Source organism: Callithrix jacchus, chromosome 6 (genome assembly GCF_049354715.1).
Source record: "Callithrix jacchus isolate 240 chromosome 6, calJac240_pri, whole genome shotgun sequence".
Taxonomy (NCBI): domain Eukaryota; kingdom Metazoa; phylum Chordata; class Mammalia; order Primates; family Cebidae; genus Callithrix; species Callithrix jacchus.
This window is the reverse complement of record NC_133507.1, coordinates 13,777,273-13,804,642: the sequence shown is the minus strand read 5'-3', so window position 1 is coordinate 13,804,642 and position 27,370 is coordinate 13,777,273. Positions and strand designations below refer to the sequence as shown.

The 27,370-nt window shown below is 37.9% G+C and overlaps 1 protein-coding gene and 1 long non-coding RNA gene across 30 annotated transcripts in view; one reads left to right on the top strand and one right to left on the bottom strand.

Annotated features, from left to right (window-relative positions):
• LOC103793610 (uncharacterized) overlaps nucleotides 1-27,370 on the top strand; it is a 592,261-nt gene that overhangs the window by 250,912 nt on the left and 313,979 nt on the right. For 21 of the 29 annotated variants that reach the window (XR_013519258.1, XR_013519256.1, XR_013519255.1 and 18 more), the window contains one exon: nucleotides 6,103-6,244. The exons of 5 other annotated variants lie outside the window; for them this stretch is intronic. The gene's annotated coding sequence lies outside the window, so the exon portion shown is untranslated. The remainder of the gene's footprint in view (nucleotides 1-6,102; nucleotides 6,245-27,370) is intronic. 3 more of the 29 variants (XR_013519247.1, XR_013519241.1, XR_013519237.1) reach the window with 1 other exon arrangement.
• Nucleotides 17,712-23,977, bottom strand: LOC103793613 (uncharacterized). The gene is made up of 4 exons (XR_013519266.1): nucleotides 23,707-23,977; nucleotides 21,068-21,236; nucleotides 19,154-19,243; nucleotides 17,712-18,825 (listed from the first exon to the last, which is right to left on the bottom strand). It is a non-coding gene; the product is annotated as an uncharacterized LOC103793613 (long non-coding RNA).

Genomic DNA, 27,370 nt, shown 5'->3' with positions numbered 1-27,370 from the left:
AATCTATGATATTAGGAGAAATCCATTTCTTTGATAGCAGGATCAAAACCTGCTCAGCTGGTTTTCATGGATGAAGAAGGAGGCATTACATACCTACTAATGGTTGGGATGCAATGGTTGTAACACAAATGTGTTGCATTGCAATATGAAGTTCATATTGAAGTTCAGAAGTATGCAGTATGAAGTTCTTAAGTAAACTTCCCCAACATGAATTTCACAGGTAAAAAGACCAAGAGCCCCACTATAATGATGGGAATGAATGTGAAACATACAGGCTTTCTTAAGAAATTACAGGGGTGGGGGTGACATTTTATATCTATCTATCTATCTATCTATCTATCTATCTATCTATCTACCTACCTATCTAATCTATCTATCTGTCTATATCGATCTATCTATATCTATCAATCTAGCTATGTAATTACAAGGGTGAACCATCATGCCTAGTCTATATAGGCATGGCATGGTGGCTCACCTCTATAATCCTAGCATTTTGAGAGGCGAAGGCAGGAGTATCACTGTAGGCTAGGGGCTAAAGACCAACCTTGGCAACATAGAAAGATGCCATCTCTGAAAAAAGAGAATAATTTAAAACAAAGCATGATGTTTCTTACTTGTAATCCTCACTATTGTATTTGGGAGGCTGAGGTAGTAGGATCACTTGAGTCCAGGAGGTCAAATTTACCTTGAGCTGTGATTGCACCACTGCTCTCCAGCCTGGGTGACAAAGACAGACTCTGTCTCTAAAAAAATAAAATAAGTAAAATAAAATTTTACTAATTTATTGAAGAGGGTTTAAATCCAAAGGATGAGGGACAAAGTGTCCCTAAATTGGGACATTTTGGGAAATTTAAAAATAAATAAATGAATTTGTTATACACACAGACATTAAATTGAAGGTACTACAGGTAATACCAGGATAAAAGGATATAACAGTCTCTTGTTTCTCTAGTGGTGTAATGAAAGTAAAATATGTACACAAGTTATCTCCAAGGCAAAGCAGGAAGTAGTAAATGTCAAAGAAATTCACAGACATGGTACAATTAGAGTGCTAAGGCGGTAGAGGGTTTCCTGTATAAGGAACCAGAAAGGTCTCTGCAGAGGAAGTGGCATTTCTTAACAACTTCTAGCTTCTGTTAAAGGCCCTTCTGCTGACCACTAACCCTCTCCTTACTTCCACAGGATAAGAGCTACCCCATGTCAAGAAGGCCCACTTTCCTTCCCCTGCTTGGTGAGCAAGTGCTCATCTTGTAAGACCTCATCAAGGGTTGTTTCCCTGATCCCCTTTCTCCAATAAATTTGGCTCTTTTGTATTTAGGAACACATGACTTTGTACCAACTTCTCTCTCTTGACATTATAATTCATGTTACCTTTCCTGTACTTTTCACTAGACTGTGATTTCCATAAGCGCATGGACAATGCTTTGAATTCTCGGTGCCAAGAGATTTAAATGTTTTTGAAATGAATGAACTCTGCTTTTTGCAATGAAGAAATCCAAATAAAAGAAAAAAAGAAATTTTGCTCTCAGTGAGCAGAAGGTGGAAAAAAGGGAGGACGAAGGAACTGTTTGTCATTACCTAATGCTATGTATTCTGATTTAATTGTCGGTATCCAAACATTTTTAGTTGGCATTCCTATCTCTTTACCCTGTGGATGCTGAGACTGAGAGAAATAAAAGGCATTGTCTAAAGCCACAGAGTTGTGAAACCAAGTAACTGGGATTTAAGCCCAGGTGGTTTCCTTCACTACATGATGCTCCCAAATGGAGAAATCCATCACTGTGACGTTACTAGGCTTTAAAAAAGAAAATAACCACTTGGACACAGTCTAAAATAAGTCTTTTCTACCTCCCCTTAGGACCACCATGGAGTCTGATCTTTTTAAAAATAAAGTTTTTCTACCTGGAGAACAGGTATCAGATTCCTGAGGGAAGGAAACCAGTGTTTCCCTTTTTCTTACTCTGTCCTCTCTTCCTCGATCTCTCCTTCAACCTCTCGTCTTCTACCCTTCTCTCTGATACAGAAGAGTTTAACTTCCTAAAGTGACGATGATCATTGGATCAAGATATTGGTTTATCACCTCAGGAGTCTGACCTGAGCTTCAGTTCCCAGGATAACATAAAATTGAAATTTTGATTTACATTTTCTGTATTATGAAAAATAAGCCAAGCTGAAATTTTGTTTAAATTTTTTTTAGGAAAAATCAGAAATAAATGATTTATAAGATAAAATACACTATTTATAATTAAGAAAAACCAGAAATAACTTTGACATTCAATAATATATGTTTAATAAATATGGTAACTTATAGGATCCGATATTCTGTGTGTATTCAAAATGTTTCCAAAGAATATAGACGAGATGGAATATGGTTGTGATATATTACTACTTAAGACATCAAAATACAAAAAAGTAAAATTTTAATTTTATAAAAACTACATATACATAAATATGTATCTATTTGGATAAAAATTATGAAAAGATTGGAAGATGATACACTAGAACATTAACAATAGCTAGTTCTGGTTGATTCTAGACCTGGTGATTCTATGCTTTTTAATTTTCTACAATTAACATGGAATACTTTTGCAGTCAGAAAATGATTTCAGGTTTGGCAAATGCTTGTTAAGCAGGTGGAATCTCATTTTGAAATTCTACCTAGAAAAAAAGTTGTTTTTTCGCTGCTTCATCCCAACCATTGTTTCCAGGAAGGAAGCTCTGTCATCCTGACGTTTGTGTTTATTCACACCTCCTCACTCTTGCTCCTGTCAGTCTGCATTCTAAAAAACATTCTGATGCAGTTCAGTGCACGGAAAGGAATACAAGCTGCAGAATGAGGCAAATCTGAGCTTGCGTCCATCTTCCCATATTTCTTAGCTGTGCATTCTTTGGAAAACTGTATATTCTTTGAGTTCCAGCTTCCTCATCTGATGAGAATGGAATGGGACAGTCTTTGCAGAACCCACACAGGTCCTCAGATACAATGTAATAGTCATCAACACAGGTCATTCCTTTCTCTTGCCTCTTCTGTGTACTCATCCAAATTTATTCGTTCTTAAGTCTGACTCACATTTTTGTTCCTCTGCAAAGTCTTCCATGACTCTCTCTGGCAAGTTATGAAGTCTTCAATTTTCAAGAATGTTTTCTGTAGAACTCACTTAGTGCTGAATACACAGCTTCATGAATTTAGTGAATCCATTGGCATGTCCCCAACTAGAGGGGACAGGTGCACACCAGGCACACATAGCATCCATCTCCTTCATTTATTATAAGCATTTAATCAGTAGCTAATGATGGGGAGTTGAATCTTTTACAGATGAGTTTCAAATGTTAAAGTACATTTTTGAATCAGAGTATAGAGGAGTAAAAACTAAAGTCTGCAGTCACATTCCCTCTTCATTCACCTAGAGCAGGCTGAAAAGCTATCAGTGGTCCGTGGGTGGTACCAGTGACTAGTTCTGAATTGTCAAGATAGAAGGTCACCATCCCAAGAGACAGGAGTGCTCAAAAAGCCCTGAAATAGTTCTGATTCTTGTCAGACTGTGGGAAAGTGCTAAGAACATAAATTGGTGAGTACATTTGATAAGGTGAAGCAAAGTAGACGGGTCCTGCTGCTATAATTTCTTCTCCCATACAAGTCCGTCAGTCAAGTAGATTACTGGGAAACTAGGTTTCTGTGGAACAGAAGTCAGAAAAGAGAGAGAAGGGAAGATACTACACCCAATAACGTCTCTCTTGGATGTATTTCTATTAGTATCCTCCTTCTAAAATTATTGGCACGCCAGATCTAATTACCGAGTCTGAAGCTTTCAGGCCAAAAGATATAAAATGCCTAAAATGTCATTATTTTACTTCTGAGAAGCCAGTAGCTCTTTTATTCTCATACACTTGCTTATCTTGAAGTGCTGAACCATGTAATAAATATATTTCGATATTCGATCATTTAAAACTAGACACTTAACATTATATCTCTAATATCACATTTTTCTCAGAGCTGCTGCTTTCAAGATCATTTTCTTTAAATTAAGAAAAACATAAACTATCATACATATCTCTTCCTGGTGGTGTCTAGAATATACTAGGAATATAGGTAGGAATTATGAGTTAGGCTATAGGTTGAGATCTGCTTTGTAAAAAAAGCTGAAATAAAAAATCCACTAAACAATGCATGGAAGAAATTTTTTTCGTTACATTGTTCTCATGAATGAAAGTTTATTGTTTAGCTTCAGCCAATTTTTAAAGAAACTTACACATAAAAATGAAAGCAAGCTTTTAAAAAACACCTTTGGTCATAAACATAAAAAGATGTTGATGCCATAGAGTAACTGGTGCTTTGTTCATCTTTTGAATAGCAATGGAGGGAGGTTTGTTGGCTGTTTCTCATTTAATTCTAATGACATGCCAAAATTTTAGTAACATCCATTATTTGTTTTTTTTTTTTTTTACATATAGTTATTGCCATCCCTTTTATGAGATCTTGCTTGTGTTATTTCATGTTTTTCCTTCCTTTTCTTTATTTGCATGTCATAAAAATACTGAATTTGTACAACTTTCAGGTAATTATTTTTATGAGCTTATGGAAGGTTATCTTCAATGCTAGCACAAAACCTTCCAGCAGTCAATGAATCATGCAGATTATTTCATGATCCGTTGTCCAAGATTGCTACAGAGGCATGGGTCTCTTCTTGAAAACTGTTTTAAAAATTGGGAGCAATGGCTATTCTTGTAATATTAGTTGTTTTTTCCTAATTGTACAAGCAGTAACCATATTGCGAAACATTTGAAAACTAAGAAAAAAGGCACAAAGAAATAATTTCACCATCTCCATAAATATTGTTAACATTTTAGTTCATATCTTTCTATTACATAAAATACATACACACATAAATGTAGAGTTTGTACTCTGATTTATTCCAACTCACATTAGAAAGGGAACATTTTCTTTTGTCACCAAATAGTTCTCAGAATCATTTACCAATTATTTATATATTCATTGCCTGCATAAACAATCATTTAAATTCCTATTGCCTTTTTAGACTATCTTGGATTTTACCTGAAAAAAGATCTATTTTTAATATAGAAAGACATGATTTTGTGCAGTTTAATTTGGTGTGGTTATGCATATTCTCCCCCAATGCCTGAGTTACACATAGTTAAGACACTCTTCTAAATTCAATGAGTTTAAAAAGTTTAATGAGCCTTTTCTCAAATAACAAAAGATCCGATTCAAATGAAAGAAAAACACCTTTATTCAGGTGAGATGATAGTTACAAGGTAACAGCAGCTGTCACTACACTGAGAGAGAGAGCCAAGAAGGGCCCTTGGTTCTGCAAAATCTGATTCACAAATGTGAACTGAAGTTCTGAATTCTAGAGTGAGAATGAGAAAACTGACCCGAGAAGCAAATTCAGCCCAGGGCTGCTTTGGTATCACCTAAAATCCGAGAATAAAATTTACACTTGTAAATGTCTGGTTAAAAAGAAAAAATTTAAGAATATTATTTCGTTGGCCAGGCACGGTGGCTCAGGCTTGTAATCCCAGTACTTTGGGAGGCCGAGGTGGGCATATCATGAGGTCAGGAGATCAAGACCATCCTGGCTAACATGGTAAAACCCCGGATCTACTAAAAATACAAAATATTAGCCGGTCATGGTGATGTGTACCTGTAGTCCCAGCTCCTCAGAAAGCTGAGGCAGAAGAATTGCTTGAACTCGGGAGGCGGAGGTTGCAGTGAGCCAAGATCGCGCCACTGCACTCCAGCCTGGGTGACAGAGCTAGACTCCACCTCAAAATATACATATATATAAAATTCTGTGACACATGAAATTTATATGAAATTCATATTTCAAAGTTTTCTTAGAGCCCGGTCAATACTTGTTTACACATTGTCAGTGGCTCCTTTGTCACACTAGAACAGCAGGTTGAGTGGATGTGAAGAAAGTGGTATAGCCCACAAAGAATAAAATATTTATTCTCTGGTCTTATACAGAAAAATTTTGCTGACCCCTGCTCTATATAATAAGTTTCTGAGTAGGACAGCAATAGAAAAGTCTCTGCTCATTTTCTTTTGGCCCTCAATCCAAATCCACTTCCTGTTTTCAGCAGGATTATTTGTGCCCATGAGGGAAAAGCGAAGGACTGTCAGTATTCATTTGCTATCAGAACTGCCTTTGAACTTCAGGGAAGCGGCCATCTTGTTTTTGTTCACCCCTCTAAAGGATAGTGTCTGCAACATGAAACACGAGTAAGTTCTTTAAACTTCTTGTTATCTTGAGACAGGGCAAGACCTTTACCCAATTTATTTAGTTATGGAGGAGGAGGATGAAAGATTGGGTCCTAAGTGTTATTCAATGGCATGACATGGTTTTCCCTGGAAGGCAGCCAGAACTGATGCTTATGAGGTGTTTGTCTGATGAACTGTACCCCTGTGACACTAAGCAGAGCCCGGAGGAGGTGGCAGTCCATCTTTGTAACTCAGGTTTGATTTACAAATCAGAAGAATGTGCAAAGCCCATGGAAACCAGACCCACCCCTAAGACAGTCTAACAAGGAAATAATGACCCCTGCTTGTGAATAACCACTTGGAAGGTGGGATGATTTGGACTGTTGTTGAAGTATATTATAGCATTTTCATGAAAGCAAAATAGAGCCCAGGCAATTGCTGACTGCATTAGTAACTGGAAGTCTGGAAAATAATTATTTGCCAGTGTTTGTGGGTTACATAGAATCCATCTAATTAAAGGAAGCCATGTAGTGAATGTATGGAAACTTCTAACAAAGCTCACATAAACAGAAAAAATAAAAGTTGGGAGGAAGAAAATATTGTGTCAGAATGTCTCCAGGATTAAATTCCAAGTTCAAAAACTAAGATGAACCCATATATTTGACAATAAAATTCTCTTATAACAGAATGTCATAATTTCAGAAACTTAGATATACCATGAACTATATAATACTTCTTGTTATTCTACTCAACTTCAGTTTTACATTCTCTATACAATTTTATGAGACTCTAAAAACTGATTTTAGTTTTGCCCAGCAAATTTCTAGAAGATATCTACAGAAGTCTATGGAGTGTTTGGTAGTGTTTACAAAAAGTAAAAATGTGGTCATCTGGAGTCAGTATAAAATATAATGCTGACTGCTTTAGTAACTGGAAGTCTGTACAAAAACATGATTGCCTTATTTGTGTTACTGCATTAATTTTAAGTAATGTTTTATCTTTTCCAATTAAAAAGTAGTATTTTTATTATAAAAAATTTTGAGGTGGGGCACGGTGGCCCATGCCTGTAATTCCAGCAATTTGGGAGGCTGAGGCAGGCAGATCACCTGAGGTCGGGAGTTGGAGACCAACCTGACCAACATGGAGAGACTCTGTTTATACTAAAAATACAAAATTAGATGGGTGTGGTGGTACATGCGTGTAATCCCAGCTACTTGGGAGCCTGAGGTGGGAGAATCACTTGAACTCAGGAGGTAGAGGCTGTGCTGAGCTGAGATCATGCCATTGCACTCAAGCCTGGGGAACAAGAGGGAAACTCCATCTCAAAAACAAAAAAAATCTAATGGGGAAATGGAATGAAACAAAAATAACCTCTATAATCACTCTACTCTAATATAACATCACTTGAGAATTTTCTTTCAGTCTTTTGCTGTGATGTTTTCTCTACTCGAAGTTAGTTGTAGCTGCTTCCTTTTTCTTTTTCTTTTTTGAAACGGTCTCTCTCTGCTGCCCAGGCTGGAGTGCAGTGGTGTGATCTCAGCTTACTGCAGCCTCTACCTCCTAGGTTCAAGGGATTCTTCCACCTCAGCCTTCCAAGTAGCTGGGAATACAGGATTGTGCCACCATTCCTAATTTTTGTATTCTTAGTGGAGACAGGGCTTTGCCATATTGGCCAGGCTGGTCTTGAATTCCTGACCTCAGGTGATCTGCCTGCCTCGGCCTCCCAAAGTGCTGGGATTACAGACCTGAGCCACCATGCCCCACCTGCTTGGTTAACTATAGTACCTAATTTTCAGATAAGACACTGTTATCCAGAAAGAGCCTTAAAGATGGATAAGGAACCTGTTGGAATGCTTTGATATTAAGAAAAAAAAATTAAATTTAAAATCAAAAACAAGTGACAAGGTAAGCAAAACACTTGTCACTTTCATTTATACCTCATGACTTCTATTTTAGCTGTCAATTAATGGCCTGGGAGAAGACCAAAATAAAAGAGAAGGCAGAAGACTGGTGTAGGGGTTTGGGGGGAGAGAAATAAAGAAAAGTTAAAAAGAAAAAGAAAATGAGCAAAAAAAGCCAGAGAATTGAAAAGAAAATACATTTTGAAAATACATCTGGTCCTGCTGTGAGTAACAGCAGTCCTGTAAACGTGTAGATAAGTCCCTAAGCTGACTTTTTTTTTAAAGTCCTCATTTTCGATATGTATTGCATTCATCCTATAGTACACACATTTGATATTCAGTAAGAGAAAACAGACCCAGATCACAATTCATTTTTGGAAGTATAAAAACTCTTTTAACTTAACTTTGCATTTTGCTTTTCATTCCAATATTGGCAAATTAGATGGAGAGACAGAGGACTACTGTAAGAGTGGCGTGGGCACTGGTGAGCAGTGAGAGACATGTCTCCAGCCAACGACTTCTTCCCAAGGCAGCTAATGGGTGGCACAGCAAGGCTGTGACCTGTTTCAGAAGCAGTCTAGCCCAACACAAACATCACAGGCTTTGCAGCCAAAAAGGAACATTTGTTCCTGATGTTTGACCCTCTCCAATTTGTTACATTGTCCACAATAAGATTTTTCCTGGAAGTCTGTTGTTTTCAGAGAAATCTATGTACCATGGCTGTGTTCAACATGATACAAAGACCCCAAATGCCACTTGCTGTCTTCCTGGGAACTAGACGAGGATGTAATCGGAGCTTTTTAGGGTATGTCTCTACACTGCAACATCATAACACTGAAGTGTAGATTTATAGCATGCTTTATGTATATTTTCTTACTCCCAAGGCCCCCCTTTTTACAGATACATACACAACATGTCATGTAGAAAATATAAATTGTTGATCATACAGGCACTTTCTTCCTTTTTAAACCTTTCCAAAGGTCTTTTTGTTAAATACACCCAGATGCCGTTTGACAGATGAGGGGCTAATTGCTCTGTGAATTACCTCTATCGATTCCTGTTTCATGTTGAGCCAAACAAACAAAAGATATTAATGCTTTGAAAAAAATGAATGATGACCTTTCTCTGCAAACACAGCTTGCGGTCTCTGATTATTGGTGATTCCAGAGAGCAGCGGTCAATCGCAATAGCTGTAACGCTATGATCACTATAATAAGCTTGCCTGACCTTCTCTGCCATGTTAAGTGGTTTAAATTTATTTGCTCAACAACAGAAGAGCTTTCATTTAAAGTCACAGAACATTGAATTCAAAGATGCAGTGTCTTCTTTCCTCTTCATCCTCTTCTGCACCTTTCCCTACTTCACACACCGACATGCCAAGTTTACTAACTGTTCTAGCATTCTAAAATTAGCCTGATACCTGAAAAGCAAATTCCTTCAGCTCTTAAAGATTCCAGTTGCTGGTTTTTTCTTTTTTCCGATTTATTCTTTCTTGGTCTAAGACAGTTGACACGCTTTGTTTTTTTCTCTATTTGAGTTTTGTCCATGGTTCAGGTTTAATTTGTGCGGCATAAAAAGTCAAGAATCCATGGGTTAGGTGGTGCTAAGCACCCCAGCTTGGGATCCAGGGGCATAGTTCCATTTTTGTCCTTAATTAATAGGACCTTGAACCAGTCTTTTTTTCCCCCCTTAGAGTAGGCTTTTCCAACTTGGTAAATGATGGGAAAACTGCCAGGTGATCTACCTCAGAGCCTGTCTCCAGGATGGAGACAATTGGAACATCCTTATGTTTCTGATCTCTCTACTTAAAGAATAGTTTCATATAAATGGCAGAGTTATAACTTGGCAGCTAAGATAAAGTGATGATAGAATCTTTAAGGACTTCCTAAATGTGCAAACCACACAAATGATTGAAGCCTTAAATGGTTAGGAAGTGGATGCAACCCCCACCCCCACCTTTGGTTTAAGTGCAAATCTCTTGAAAAGGGTACCCCTGACACTTCCACCAATTTCCTGGTAAGAGGCACGCCAAAAATACCAAGGAAGTAGTTTCTCTTAGAATCCTTTGGTTCCTGTGCTATGGAATCAAAGCAGGAAGTGAAGAGAAAAACACCACAAATAATCAAAAGACTTCCTGCCTTAGTTTGACATTCTCAAGCAGTTAGGTCTGAATTCACATAGGGAGCTGGGCACTTCTAAGGTGACTTTTCTTAAGCATCGCCTCTAGTTTCTACTTAAGACAGTGCCCAATAGTTTTGCCAAGCCATCTTTCAATCATACTTGACTTGCCTATGTTGAGTTTTAACAAAATGCAAAGCATGGTTCCTGCTTGTTAGACTACTTGCTGTGGCCTTAGAGCACCAGGCTCCTCAGCATTAGGGTACTTGCAAATGCTGTGTGCTTTCTCTGCCTAGAATGCCCTTCTATTCTTTTTCTCTTCAAAATCCAACATTAGTGCCTTCCTAATCCCTATTCTCTCTTTAAAATTTTGCGTGGTATTATTCCTCTTCCAGAATGCCTCTTATACCACCCTATTAAGGATTCACCATAGTACCCAAGGCACACTTTCATCTCAGCACTTTGTGAATCTATTTTATTTACCGCTCCATTTGTCTGTTTTCCCTGGAAGTTTGCACTTTGTATCTCAGGCCTCTGCCACAGAACTTGGGGCTTATGAAGTGTCCAACTGATGTTTGAAAATTAATAAATGAATGGAGAATAAATCTGATTGTATCAGATAATGACTGCTTTATCACAAACCATTCCAAAAGGCAGTGGCTTAAGACAGCTAGGGTTTGTTATCTATCATTCATGCATGTGGAGATCTGTTGGGACATAGTTGATCATAGCTAAGCTTGACTGGGATGGCTCAGCTGATTCCGCTCTCTATGTTCTCCATCATCTACTTGGGACAAATGGTGCTGCCCAGGTATGTTCTCATGGCTAAGCACAAGCATGAGAAAGAAAGCATGCAAAGCCTCTTAGGCCATGCTCTCATTTCCACATTATTTTTTTGGCCACAGCAAATCATATGGGTAACGCTAAGTCAAGGTACAAGTTCATATACCGATCTCCTTAAGTCATATGTGAAATCACACATCATAAGCAATGGACACAAGGAGAGATTAAAAAAATTGGTTACAGCAATAAAACCAAATCTGAAAAAAGAAAATGCTACCAACCATATTAAAAACAGAAAATTTGATTTCTAACAGAGCCATTTCACCAATCTCTAGTATTAACTACTACTCTCTCTTCATGTCACCAACTATAACCCAGTCACGTTAATAGCATCTGTGGCCCATGAATATTTACCAGATTGTGTTAGATCATCAGAAGTAAATGGAGAAATCACAATCAGAAGCATCCTGGTAATTTATTTTTATTTTTATTTATTTTTGAGACAGAGTCCTATTCTGTCTCCCAAGCTAGAGTACAAATGGTACAATCTCAGCTCACTCCAACCTCCACCTCCCAGGTTCAAGCCATTCTCCTGCCTCAGCCTCCTGAGCAGCTGGGATTACAGGCACCTACCACGGCACCCAGCTAATTTTTGTATGTTTAGTAGAGATGGGGTTTCACCACGTTAGCCAGGCTGGTTTTGAACTCCTGACCTCAGGTGATCCGGCTGCCTTGGCCTTCCAAAGTGCTAGGATTACAGTGTGAGCCACTGCGTCTGGCCTATTTTTATACTTTTTAAAAAGACAGTATGCATGACAGGCAGATGCAAGTGTTAAGGACACAAAATGAAAAGCTGAATGATAAATGTTTATCTGTTATGGGTAAAGCCAGTTTTACTTTTGTTTACATACGTCATCATGGAAGCTTGTTTAAAAACATTTAGTTCCTTCTAGTTGTTCCCAATGACTCCCTTTATCCTGCACACCTTCTTATTTCCCTTGTAACAAGCTTGGAGAAAGGTCAGGTAGGCATTGCTGGGATGTCTTCTTTTCAAAGTTTCTGCTCAATCACAGAGCTGATGTTAAATCTCCAAAGTCCAGGCGTTGATTTACCAGGAAGAACATAGTTAAGTTAAAAACAGAAAAAGCCTTGGTGGTAATCAAACCCTGTGAATTCCTGGCCCTCTTCCCTGGAGGCCCAGTGGGGCCCACTCAATGGTCCAGCCCCACACCATGCACGCTGGATTGGTGGTCCTCTTATCATCGAAAATTCCACCAGTGTGGCCAAAACATACAAAAGGAAGCACACAAGAAAAATGTGAATATAATATGCAGGCTCTGGATTGAGTTTTATAAGAGAAAAAAAAGGAGGAGGATTTTTCTTGTTCTTTTCATAGTTCATAGGACAAGAAATAACAAGACAGATTGCTTATCAAATGTGAGTTGTTTTACTATTTTTAGTGGCAAATTAGGCACTATTTTTTAATATCGTTTAAAGAGGGCAGGTTTAAAGTTTCTCTCTCCTAATTTTGCCCTATAATCAGATAATTTAAATTTGACTATAAATAGAAACATATATTTTCCCACGATCTGCCTTTCATTTCACATAGTAAGAATTGTATTAGTTATTGAAAACATACAAATCCAGGCATTTTCAAAACTTCGTTCTTTCTTGACTTTAGTTTGTGATAATAAAGTATGGTATCAGAATCCCACCTTATGGCTATAAAACATTAAGCTCCTTGAGGCAACAGGATGCTTGCTGTTTTCTTTTAATCCACCAGCATTTCAGAATCTTGTACTGCCAATTTTAGAAGAAGTAAAAGATGAGAATGTACTGTCCTCTCTTCCCTGGCCTGACCCAGCCTCCCTGATTTGTTTCAATATCCAGAGGCTTCTCTATGTAAGCCATCTCCTGTATTTTGATTTTTTCCACATTTCACCATGTTTATAGTTCTTCTCCATTTTCTTCTAGGAAAAAGTGTGCAGACAACAAATGCATGTTCTGACCGTATGTGAGCACCAAAATTTTGACAGCGTTCTCATGTCCATCAGTAAAATTCCTTCCATGAACCTATCCCTAGAAAATGCAAAAATTATTGATAAATATAGTTCAGTGATCAACTTCTCCTCTGTAGCCTACAACACATTAGACATTAGTTTGTCGATGGGCATTAATACAGCCCAAAGTCCTCATTCATTCTTGACAGTTCTATCATATTACTCCGTAAGATGCTAAGATATTAGTTGCTGGAGTGGGGGCAGGGGAGAAGGACTTGATAGAGATGGGAAACCAAGCTGCCTTGCAAAAATTCACAGCTGCAGCTTTCTGTAATCATACTCCTCTCTCCAGTGGACTTTGAAAAGACAAATTCGTAAGAGTTATTTAGTCATAAAAGGGAATCAACTCCTAAGTCCGGCTTCCTGAAGACCTTAGAAACTGAATTACCGCAGCACTCCCTAAGGTCCAAAGCACAGATTTTTGTTCCCCTCCCACATCCCTATCCCAAAGAAAAGAGTTTTTCCACTAGCTAACCTAATTAAAAACATTCTCAGAATAGAACACAAAATGTTTCTGGTTTGAATACGAGCCTATTTTCAGGGAAAAAAAATCCATGAATTGCATATTTACAGGTTGATATTACAACATCAGGGAAACTATATGTTTGAGGTCTTAAATGCATATAAAAATAAGTAAATAAAATGTGCAAGGGTAGTGTGCTCTTTCTTGATGTTGTTCTGCCTACCTTTTCAATTTGTTAACTAAATTAAGGGGTGAATTCTTAAAAGGAGCAATACACCATCCCATAGAAAGTCACTGGTTATCTCTGAACTCGAACTTAGATTTTTAAATCCTGTCTAGGTAAATTACCTTTCCAGTGCAGGGTATTTCCTTTTAGGAGATTCCTTGGGAAGAGTCTCCAGGGAACTGACTAACTTTTTAATGGTTCACTCAGATTAAGAGGAAGGAAATGTGAACTCCTTTGGGGGGAGGAGGCACCACTCTAGGCTGTCTGCATCCTGTAATTCTTCCCAAGTCCGTGAATCATACTTTTAAGACTCCTTTTCAAGGGCATTTGTCTTCCTTTAAGAGAAGGCCAAAGCAGAAAAGGCAAGTTTTAAAATAGGTCTCAATCAAGCTTTAGCCATTAAAAACAATTGCATGATTCTCTCGCTGACTACCCAGGAAAGGTTGTGCCAGATCCCTTACCTGGATGTCTCCCCTCACCTTGCACAATATTCTTCCTTTCTTTGGTTTCAGAATTTGGGAGGCCAAGACAGGTGGATCTCCTGAGGTCAGGAGTTCGAGACCAGCCTGGCCATCATGGCGAAAACCCATCTCAACTAAAAATACAAAAATTAGCTCGGCATGATGGCAGGTGCCTGTAATCACAGCTACTCAGGAGGCTGAGGTGGGAGAATCACTTGAACTCAGGAGGCAGAGGTTGCAGTAAGCCGAGATCGTGCCATTGTACTCCACCCTGGGCCACAAAGCTAAACTCCATCTCAAAAAGAAAAAAAAAAAAGACTTTTCATATCATATCAGTATCTTTGAGCTACAATTCTTTAAAACTCTTTCCATTGTAGCCAGCCACTGACGTTGATTTCACTTATACCGATGGATGGCATTGGAAGAAATGAGCTATGATAATATTTTTCAAAATCATTTTAGGTAGAAACTAGCTTTGAAAACAATGTCTTTACTTAACAAAATGCCTACTATGTAGACAATTATAGACTATTTTTACACCTTTTCTGCAAAGGCATGAGCATTTCTGAGAACAAATTTGTCAGTGAATAAAGTTTATCGGGTTGAAGCATGAAGATCCTTCCAACTTCTGTAGAAGTATGAAGTCACAGGAGCACATTTCTAAAATGCTACCATGTTATAATACTAGTTACTCAACCAATAAAGTATATTTACTGAGTATCCATTAAGTGGTGGCTTCTGTTATTTTGAAGCTCCTGCAAAAAGTGGAAAAAGTCAGGAGTAGTGGCTCACACCTGTAATTCTTGCATTTTGGGAGGCTGAGGCAGGTGGATGCTTTGAGCCCAGAAGTTCCAGACTAGCTTGAGCAATGTGGCAAAGGCCCCGTGTCTATAATTTTTTTTTTAAAAAGAGTAGAATAACCCTCTTGTTGAAAATGTGCAAAAGAACAAATGTATTATGACTTGGAATATCCAGAGAAAGTAAACCAAGAAAGAACACTAATGTAAACTGTGGACTTCGGGTGGTGATGATTTGTCACTGTAGGTTTGTCAGTTGTAACAGAGGCACCTGTCTCATGGGGGATGTAGATAGCAGGAAGGCATTGCATGTAAGAACGTTAGGGTATATAAAGACCTGGCATGGTAGCTCACGCCTGTAATCCCAGCACTTTGGGAGGCCAAGGTGATGGATTGTCTGAGGTCAGGAGTTCCAGACTAGCCTGGCCAACAAAGTGAAACACCGTCTCTACTAAAAATACAAAAATTAGCTGGACATGGTGGTGCATGCCTGTAATCTCAGCTACTCAGGAGGCTGAGGCAGGGGAATCGCTTGAACCTGGGAAGCAGAGGTTGCAGTGAGCTGAGACTATGCCAGTGCACTCCAGCCTGGGCCACAGAGAAAGACTGTCGCAATAAATAAATAAATAATAAAAGAGGATATATGGGAAATCTCTATTCCTTCCTCTCAATTTTATTGTAAGACTAACAGTTTTGAATTACAGGACACATCTCATCCCAAGAGTTTTGGATGTGAGATTGTGGACAAAAATACACTGAAAGGGAGAAAGGAAGGAAGGAAGAAAAGAAAACAGTTGCATTCTGTTTTATCCCTTCTCTGATTTCTTGAAAACTCCTAGTTTTTTATTTCCATGCAGGTCCCCATTATTATAATGGTCCATTTTTTAATTGAAATTTATTTTCAGTACTAAAGTGCACAGAAACCTAGAAATATAACTGTGATTTCTACTCAGGTAGACCTTAAAGGTTTTTATATGAATGCCTGTAGCCTGCATGTTGTTTCTATAAGTCTATTTCAATAGAGTTCTCAGAAATGTAAATTTTTTTTGCCTTTCATTCTGGGTAGAAATGTCAGAAATGTGAGACTAAGGATTTAAAGCATAAATTAGGAGTTTGTTGATGAAAAGAAAGGAGGAAAGGGTTGAAAGAAAGAAGAAAGAAAGGATGGAAGGAAGGGAGAAAGGAAAAATAGAAGAAAATAAGAGAAAGGAAAAAAGAAAGAAGTCTTAGTCTGTAAACTCTACATTGATGTTTCTCAATGCTTAAGACATCTTGAAAGAAAAGATGTCAAAGGCAAGTTCTAATATTATTCTAAACCTGCAATCCAGTTCATCCAAACATAAATTTAAATCTAAATCATTTGGAAGAAAATATTTATCCTATATTTTTGTTTAGAGCTGATATTCATAATATCTCATATATTATAGAGATCCATATTATAGAGATTATATATACAAATATTTCATTACTTATGCATAAAACCTGATTTGTTGAGGGACATAAACTATGGCTTTCTCAGGTATCACTGCTGCTTGATTGTTCTGAGTATTGGCTTTCTGACAGGGATTGGAATGAAGCCATTTTTATTAATTTAGTTATTTTTGCTGATATAAAAGGCCGTCTATCATGTTAATGATGTATCAGTCTGCGGTCCCACCGAACAATAATTACAGAATGTTCCTAATAGTAAATCATTTGTCACAATCACAGCTCAGTACAACAACCTTTTGTTGAGTGGGGGAAGACATTATCTGAATAGCAATACACCTTTATTCGAAGTGATTAGAGGTCTTACATGGAGCAGTCCGGCAAATACCTGAGCATTCCACGTCTGAACCGTCCATCCCCACATTGTAACCTGGGGATGTGCACTGTGAGCTGCTGAATTTTCTCCAGTGTTAACCTATCTGACACAATGAAACCAACACGTTCTGCCCAGGGAAGAACACATCAGGTTTCATAAGAATCTAAGAGGGAGACTGCTCTGAAAAAGAGGAGAAGCCAAATGATCAGAAAAAGGAAACGTTTAAAGGTTTTTACTTCCATTTCCCCTTTCACCAAGAATTGGGCACAGAAAGGATACAATACTCAAAAAGAAAACTTGACATTAAGAAAAAGGCATTGCTATCGAAATGAAATGAAAACCCCATCATCAGAAAGACATAATGGTCAAGTTCTTCTCTGTAAGGATTCACAAATTGCTTTCAGTTTTTTTTTAGCACTGTATGTAAATCGTTAAGAGCCAACATTGATGGAGTATTTTCTACGTGTAGGGAAACTTTTCAAAATAGATGTAATTTCCTCTAGAACAGTTTCAGGTTCACAACAAAACTGAGTAGAAGTTACAGAGATTTCTCATATAGCCCCTGCGCCTCCACCCCTTCTCCCACTCCAGCCTCCTCCCCCTTGTTACAATTGATAAACCTACACTGACACACTGTTGTCACCCCAGGTCCACAGTTTACATCAGGAACTCTCTTAAGGACTTAATATGCATTAATTCTTTTCATAGTTTCAAAGACTTTGATATTAGCTCCATTTTAGAGAAAAGGGAATTGAGGCAGAGAAAAGTTAAGTCAAATCAGGGTGATTTCTGAGATTTAGCCAATTTCAAACCCTACGCCAGTTGATTAACTACTTCTCATTATTGAAGCACCCCCGTGAAATAAATCAACAACATTTCTTGAGCACCCATTTATTGATTTTTGGTGAGATGATGTCGACCATGCTAGTTGGGCAAGAGTAACCCCATTTAATCGATGAAGTAACCCAACTTCAAAGCAGGAAAAGCTAGTATTCTAATTCGGGTCCATTGAGAAGAAGCCTGCATCTTATCACATGGCCTCTGCCCCATATCTCCATATTCTGTAGGAAAACCTGCCCAGTTAATGAGTGAGTGTGTCACGCATGGCTTGAGTGGCTGTGTTTTTTATAATAATGATACTCAAACTTGAGGTACATGGATTTTATAAAATAACAGAAAAAACTAACTTCACTTTAAGGCTATGTAGTTCTATTTTTTATTTTCTACATGTGAATTCTTGATTAGACATTTTATTGAGATAGGTATGAGTGTATATACAGGAAGAAATTCTAAAATACTTGTGCATTAAGCCCAGTGACATGAAAATAACCTCAAGATCAATTAAAATATAGGAATTAGAGGGAGCTATAAGGTGTGCTATGAGTTTAAAAGACCACATCACAAAAAAAAAAGATTTTTTTAAGCATCAAAAATACAAATTGTTCTAGAAGTCTATGTGCTTTTCGATAAAATTAGAGAGCTCAATTATACCAGGAATCCTTTTTATAGTGTTTTAAAAAGCCGTGCTTAGGGGACTTTCTCTTTGCCCCAAAATGAATTTGGAAGCCTCAAATTAGGATTCAATGGAATAACTTGTAAGTGCCCTCTCCCCTCAGACACTTATCCTTTCTTTTATTCTCTAGAATTTTGTGGGTGGTATCCTTGGACTCTTAACATGCAAATCAAACTTGCTTTTTTCGTGTCAAATCCAAAATACCAATTAAGTTGAACAGGCAAATGAATATGCTTATAAATTTTTGACAGCCACTGATAGCAATAGGCAAGTCCTTGGACATATGTTGAAATCAGTTATCAGGGGACACCAGAGGACCAGAAAGTTGTTTTTTGCCAAGCCATTGCAACCACCTTTCCTCACATTGGCCAGATGGCCTGGAGGTGGCACTTACAGCTGCTTCTGGAAGGAACATGCCACAAACACACAGGCACCCTTGACACTGTCACTGCACTGCTTTCCAAAGGGAAGACGTCCTGTTTGGAAAAAAAAAGAGAAAATCAAATGGCTTCCTCTTGCCCCAACCTCACTGTACCCTACCCCTATATTCTGTCCAGAAGAAAAATCCCTCAGCCGCAATGGTTGTTTTTATTAAATTCTCCTCAATAAAAAGCTCAGGCAGGATTTATTAGGTACTCAGGGCGGACGTTTAGTATTTCGCCAGTTATTAAGTGAAAATCAATAGAAAGCAAAGAAAATGGAAGTCACTGCACTGTTAGCGCACCGTTGTCGCCCAGATATTATGTCGGCTGTCTTGTAGATTCATGACAGACGAAAGAGGCCGGGAGAGAACTTTCTGCTTACATTGCACGAGCCAAAGTGGGGTTATTCATTAGAGCAGGCAGCCGGCCAGATGGATTTCCAGTTCAGTTTTACCATTTATCTTTAAAACGCCTGTATCGAGTGAGAAAGAACACTGATATTATGTGATATCAATGGCAGGTTTATGTATCTAAATCAGGATTTATTGTTATTTTGTTCCAAAGACCTTTTTTTCTCAAGAAATACCATTTCACTGGAAGAAAATAATAGCTAAAACCTTGTCAAAGATAACCTTTCATGCTGTCCGTGCACCACTAGCTGTAAAACAAATAGAACCTGGTATATAAATAGTTTTAGCCACATCCTTACAAATCATTTCTTCTGAATCTGTTTCCCCCATTTCAATGTATATATATATATATATTTTTATGCCACATACATGATTTTGGGCCATTCAGTGTTTTCTTTGCCTGTAGTTTAGCTCTAAATAATGTCAGCAGTTGTTTTAATTGCATCTAAAAGCTTTAGCTGTTTTGTGTTCTTCTGTGGAATGCTACATTTCTCAAAAGCATTCTTTGGAAAAGCAAAGTGATCTGCTATTTTTTTTTCCCCCGCCTTAGAAAGAGCTTTAGAGTCAAAAACACCCATCATCTTTTTTCAACTACTTTAGGGTCTTCAAAAGCCAGGATATGTTTTCTTTTCACTTGAATTAACATTTTTGGTAGCGTCCGGGTTTTCTGATTCTCTCTCATGTAAAAGAGATTACAGCAGTCGGGCAGATCGGATCTCGAGTCAATCCTGCTAAGTAACGAAGGTGGCCAAACACTTGGATGAACCATTGTACCCTCTTTATAAATAGCTCCCAAGAAAAAGCAGTCGATCTCTTTACAAAACGTCATTAGTGACACTTTGTGATTAGGAGAAGAATTACACCTGGGTTTTGACTGAAACTGTTTGCTAATAAAGAACTGTAAATGTATTTTTAAGCTACTTTATTTTTACTTTTTCTATTAAAAAGTAAAAGGTTATTTAAAGACCAATATGCACTCTCTTTGTTTGTTTTTTGAGACGGAGTCTTGCTCTGTCACCCAGGCTGGAGTGCAGTGGCATGATCTCAGCTCACTTAAACCTCTGCCTCCCAGGTTCCAGCGATTCTCCTGCTTCAGCCTCCCGAGTAGCTGGGACTATAGGTGCATGCCACCACTGCCGGCTAATTTTTTGTATTTTTAGTAGAGATGGGGTTTCATCATGTTAGCCAGGATGGTATCCATCTCCTGACCTCATGATCTGCCCACCTTGGTCTTCCAATGTGCTGGGATTATAGGCGTGAGTCACGGTGCCCGGCCAATATGCACTATTAAGTGTCACCGACTTAGAAAATTTTTCTAAACACCAACTGAAGCATTTTGCTACCACTGGACAAAAGTGATATTATATTGAAGAGTAAGAAAATAAAAGTAAAAAACAGATTATAAATTACTTGTTCCTTGATAGTGTTCTTTATAGCTAAATTCTTCAATCAAATTGAAGAGCTCAATTGTACCAGGAATCTCTTCTTGTAGTTTTCTATTTAGCAGTTTTTCTCCTTTTAAATCTGCATTGACGACAATCCAAACTGCATTTTCCTTTTAGATGGCACCCTCCAATAAAACACAGGAAGGTCTTTATAATTCTCCCTTTTTCAGCAAAGCCATTCTAAAACCCTATATGTATTTATGCATGTGTGTCTGGACCTGTTGATGGGGTGGGCAATAAAGAACAGTGGTTAAGAAAATGAACTCTGGAACTAGATTACATGAGTTCAAATCACAGTCTGTCACTCCTTGGCAGTATGATTTGGGGAAGTTATTATAGCACTAAGCTTCAGTTTTCTCATCTGCCTAAAAAGGTAATAACCTTATAGATTTCTTGACAAGAATAAAGGGGTCAATATAGGTAAAGTTCATAGATTATTACTTGCTTGATATTAAGTCCTCAAAGCATTAGGTAGCTATTTCTTCGATTACACAAAATCCAGAACAGCAACTCATCCATGCTGATGCTTTGATTTGCCAACGAAATGGGATATCGTCTCATGGAGATTCAATTAACCCTCCATTTTCATATTTCTTTATGAATCTGGACCCTGCAGAAAGATTGAGTCTCAAGTTTCAGCTGTAAAGAGAATCTCAGTTAAACCTAAATTTTGTATTAAATAAATTCGCCTTAAAGAAAAATCTCTTTTTTGTGGGATCACCATTCAATCTGAAACTGTAAAAAGAGTCTATGGACCTAACCACACTGTTGATTTATTAATAGCTGTACTATGACAGTAGTCATGAGCCCCAATATCTGATTGGGGACCTATTTGTAGACATCTTAATTTGTTGAAAACAATGTCTAGTTATTTCATTCTAACAAATAGCATTAGCAACACATACAGTTATGAGAAAGAAATGATATTGCTAATTAATATGACTTGAGCAGTGAGAAAACTAAGACATTAATGCCAAAGAAAATGAAAGTTGATGACTTGGGTTCATTGCCCATGTGCACCACGTCACTTGAATAGTTGCCAACGCTGCCTCTTACTTTGACTTTATAATACCGGCCCACTAGCCTTTTATCTTGCTTTCCCTCTCTAGACGTCAGGCTTCTTACTTGTAGAGGGAGTATAATATGCCTTCTTTATTCACCCTACAGTTGGGGGCTGAAGGAGAAAGCATAAAACGCTTATTAAAAGAAAACAATGCCATATACAGTCAGACTGGTGAGAAAAATCAGTGCAATTAATAAAACGTTGATGTTAGGAAAGAGTGACTACTGTCTATTTTATTGCCTATTCATAGGTTCTCCTATGTTTGTTCAACAAAAATTGTTTGAACACCAAGGGCATGGAGGTTCAGAGCTTAAGTTGGCCCCAGCTGCCTGTCCCCACCCTCTCCTCTTCCTCTGGGTGTCTGTGAGATCCTGGCTAGTGGTTTAACCTCTCTGTGCCTCAGCTTTTTGTTTGCAATATTGGGATAACAACAGTAGTCAGTTATGTACTAAAGGAGATAAATAGTACTGACTCATGTATTAAGTAAGATCATACATATAAAATGCTTAGAATAGTGCCTAATAAGCACTCCATTATATTTTCACTAGCATTTGCTTTCTACGTGCACAACATAATGCTGATCAATTCAGAAGACAAGACCCTGACCTCATGAGCTGATCAGAAAATCAGCTTTATCTTAGATCAGAAAATTCAGAAATAACATATAGGCAACTTTTATAGGGTGGGGTAATAAAAAAGGACAACCCAACTCTTATTGAAGGCATGAGATGGAGGTAGAAAAGACTTCCTTGTGGAAGTGATAGCTAAGCTGAAAAATTAAAGATGAAGTGAGAAGGTAAAGATGGCTATACGCTGGGGGCAGTGGCTCATGCCTGTATTCCTGCCACTTTGGGAGCCCGAAGTGGGTGGATCACAAGGTCAGGAGTTTGAGACCAGCCTGGCTAACATGGTGAAACCTCATCTCTACTAAAAATACAAAAATTAGCCCAGTGTGGTGGGTGCATGCTTATAATCCCAGCTACTCAGGAGGTTGAGGCAGGAGAATTGCTTGAACCCAGGATGCGAAGGTTTCAGTGAGCCAAGATCATGCCACTGCACCCCATCCTGGGCAACAGAGCAAGACTCCATCTCAACAACAACAACAACAAAAGGTGGCTATAAACCTGAGGTATTTAATAGAACCCTCTTCAATAAATGAATGGCCTACAGCTGCATTTTCCAATATGGTGGCCAGAAGCCACATACGTCTATGGCAGGTTTGAAGTGTACCTAATGCATGAGAGGAACTAAATGGAGTTCATTCATTTTTATTTTTTTCAAATTTAAATGTAGCCACACATGCCTGGCTAATGCACTGGGCAGTTCAGCTCTACACAGAGGGAAAAACGTGTGCAAAGATCTAGAGATGAGAGAATTCTTACGTTCCAAAGACCTGATATGTTGAAAAGCAGAGCAGATTCTTGAAGGATGTGACTTTTGGAAATTAGCAGAGGTGATGCATGGTTTACTGCAAAGTTCTGGCTTTCTTTCAGGGCCGTGGAAAACCATTGAAGGGTAATAAGGAGAGTGATACAATCCGATTTGAAATTCAGTAAGATCTCTCCAACTACACTTATAATAGTAGCTAGAATTATTAACACTTTATAGTTTACACACTTTTCTGATCATCTGACCTCTCTTATTATTCAAATCACCTGTATGAGATAAATCTGTATTTCCTTTTCTATATCTTATTTATTTTGTATCCAATCAGCAGCTTTTGCTCTTGCCCGTGCCCCTTCACTACATCTTGGAAGACAGATGTGATAAAAGGAACACGTTTGTATGATATCAGTGCACAGACTCATTCATTAGGAGGTTTTATAAATTCATTTGCAAAACAGTTACTTCCAAATGTTTAAGAATCATTTTCCTCATTGTGACCTGAAATGCATTCAGTGGTGGTCCCATGGGCCTTCCACCACTCCCGGCACATTAGTTAACTCGTCTTGCTATTGCCGGCGAGAGCCTGAGCTTCTCTGGGCACACAGAGTGATGAGGGATGAGCCTGCCTTACCTGGCTTCCCGCGGACTTCCTCTCGCTCTCACATCTGTATCCATCCTTGCCTCGCAGACAAGTTGAAAAGAGAACCCGGGCTAGGCAAGGGTATCCACTGCAATATGCTGACAGTCCCTGGCTGCTGACCTGAATCTCCATGTCAGGTCTGAGTAGATAAAAGATGGCATTTTTTGTGAGTGGAGATGAGGAAGGAGCACAGCCACTCTGCGCTGGAATCAGCGCTTCTTCCCAACACATGCACACACATGCAACTTTAATTCAGCAATTCTCTTAGTAAGAATTTTTCAAAAACAACAACAACAAATATGAGCATGTGATTCGATTGCATCAAGTTATTTTCTCTCTTTTTTTTTTAAAGGAGCATTATTAGTAAAATAACACTTAAAAGAAAAAAGCAGGGACTGTAAATGTTGCACTAATTTAATTACACACTGGCACTGTAAGACACTAATGTAAATATTCTGGTGAGTAGGCATAAGACACTTGAAGTAATTACTTAAGGACTCCCTTTCAAAGAATCTCTCCCTTTTTTTATTAAATGCCTTTTAACATTAGCACTTTCTTCCTGACAAATTAAATGAAATTTCATTACTCTCCCCGACTTAATGGCATCAGGCTCCCGCCTAGGTGTGAGTTAACCCTCCCAGGACAGCTGACAAGGGCTCCTACACTCAGTCAAAATGCCACTGTCCTAACTCGCAAGAGAAAGGAAGCCTCGGAGAATCCTTTGTGTTTTTACCAGAGCTTCCAGAATCCTTCATTTCTTTGATGTTTTTTCAGCTGTGATCCTGACAAAAATCTAAGGAACCAGTAGTCTTGTTGTTTTCTAGTGTTTTTGAGTGCACCAACAAAAACCCACCACACACAAAAAGAAGAATATCTTTCACTGACTCTAATAATGACAGCAAGGACAACAATCATAGCAAACAGTTATACAGTGCTTCTTAAATACCTTCTAAGCAATTTACCTCTTTTCCCTCATTTAAGATGCAACAAAACATTGTAAGGTAAAGACTGCTAATTCCTACTCTCAAGTAAGGAAATTAAAGTACAGCGTGGTTGAGCAGTTTACCCAAGGTCACACAGTTAAAAAACAACAGAGCTGGGACTCAACCCAATCAGCCAGTTGTTGTCAGACAATTTTATACATGTAACTATGGAATCTTCAACCCTGGATTGATGTAGACTTATTTCTATATTCCTTTTTACATTTGTGGAAATCAAAACTCAGACATGTTAAATGACAAGGTCTAGTCATGCAATCTGTGTCACCCAGGGTCTTGGAACCAGCCATATCTTCTTGACAAATAAACTTCACAATTAAGTTTCCAAAGGGTGATCTCTGAAAAACAGTGCTTCTACCTACTTCATTATACTTACTAAGAAAAAAAAATCCAACAATTTACTTTTAAAAGAGAAAAAAGGAAATAGAGATTACTATAAGATTGAATTTATTTCTAATACTTTAGGAATTAAACTATAAAGTGACAAGAGAAAAATAGAGAATAACTGTGGGTCTGAAGTCCTTGTCCTACAAATCTCAATATGAACTAAAACAAATATGTGTTAATTTTTGTTAAGAGAATAGTTGAGAAAAACTTCACAAAGTGAACACTGCAAGAGTCTTTCTGTTTTTAGATAGAACTTGGGCTTGGGAGCGTGCGAAAGAGAGACTCCCAGCACAGGTGTAACACCAATAAGAATGGCTTGAGAATGAGTTCACTAATCGATATCCCTGGCATTTTTTATTTAGCTCTCTTTTTCAGGATGCATGGTCATATTTTCTATACACCAAATATTACCTCTAATATGTTTAAAGTCTACTTATTATTTCCTTGTTTAGACCTAACTTTCCTTCTTACTCTTATTTTGGACTTAATTTTATTCTACCTTCCAGGATTTCAATACATTTAGAGGTCTGAACAACACAGAATCATAATGAGAAAACATTCTATCTGGTCAACTTTGAGTATCTGCCGACAGGGCCAACTTTTAATGAGAATGCATTTTCCTTTTGCTTGCCTCTCTCTATCTGAGCCAGTGATACTTCTCTTTGGCTGAAACTGCTTTCTCTACATAATCCTTTTTCCTGTCTATGTCACCAGTAGCTGGGACATCCTGATGTCATGTTGCATCTTACCAAAAGGGTGTCCTTTCTAAGACCTCAGGCCATGTGGAAGAAAAATAATCAGCTCAAAGTTCAGATGACAAATGTTACAAGGGGGAATTTTTTTTTCTCCTCTTGGTTGTTCTTAAACATATGTAGCTTTAAGAATCAGTATGTCCGTGTTTTGAAAGAAGCAAAGACTAAATTTATTTTGGTGTAGTTATCAGATTCTGAGGAGCTGGATCATTTGTTTTCCTCTTGTGAGGTCCAGGTAAAAGTTCATTCCCTCCATGGCCTGGTGCTTCTGACAAACAAAAATCAAGGACCCAAAATAAGTATTTTATCTAAAAAATGTGAACTATCCCAAAACAAACATGAAAAAGCACAGCTGCCAAATTCCACAAGTAAAAAGAGTTAGAGGTTGAGACAGCCCACGATCTCGCTGGGGAGTAATGGGTAAAGTTTGGCCAGCTGCCCTTAAGGCCTTGAGGGACACTCAATCCAATTGCTGTGTCTTAGCAGATGTGAATTTCAAGGTTACACCTGGGTGTTCAAGGGCAGGGCCAAGTGTAATCGGCACTTAGATCATAGATTAATCTTATTTGCCATCTATTAGGTTTGATTCCTTTTCCCTCTCTCCCTCCCTAAAGCCAGGATTATTGTGATAGTTTAAGATAATGGATTCTAACGGAAGAAAAGGTCACGCAGGCATGGAGATTTGGAACCTTAAGATAATATGATTAATCTAAAAGCTTCTTTCTCAAAGGGGAGGGCCACACTTTTCATATGTCTAATTGAGAGAAGAGAGCTGAAAGATCGAGAAAGAGCAACAGCAAAGGAGTGTAAAGAACTGAGTCCTTGTCAACAACTGCAATTAATTATCATTGTCAGGATGATCTTTCATTAGTTTTCACACTAATAAGATAGATTTGCCTCATGCCTGAGGCTGATAAAACCTTATTGGCAATGTTGATAAGAATATGTCAGTATGGAGAGCGATTCATGAACATCTTTATTTTATTTTATTTTTGTAATTTTCCAAAATTAAATGACTAGCTGGATATTGCCAAAAGTGACTACATCTAGTTTTTAAGGCCATGAAATGCAGCAAAATTCTAAGCAACGTGGTTGGCATAATCTAAACAATAAGTAAATGTTAACCATTGTTATAAATGTTATAAATACGTAAGTGAAATATTATATAATCTAAACATTAGGTAAATGATAAAATTGTGATAAATGCTATAAAAATAAGTACATACACATTATATATTTTAAGGTGTGTAGTTTAATCTTATCCCTTTCAGATATTTCAAGATAACCCTAACTAACCAACTTGGAGAGATCCTTAGAAGGAAATTATAGGTAATATTTATTTATTAATCATGAGGCATTAAGATTCTAGGCTTCCGATAAAAACCATTAGTCTCAGTCCACTTGCAAGAAAATTGGAAATTAAATGCAAATATGGATTCTCCAATATCTTCTTTTTACTTTCTTTCTAAGACAGAAACTATTTTACTCTTTATTTATTGTAACTGCTGCAATACTTTC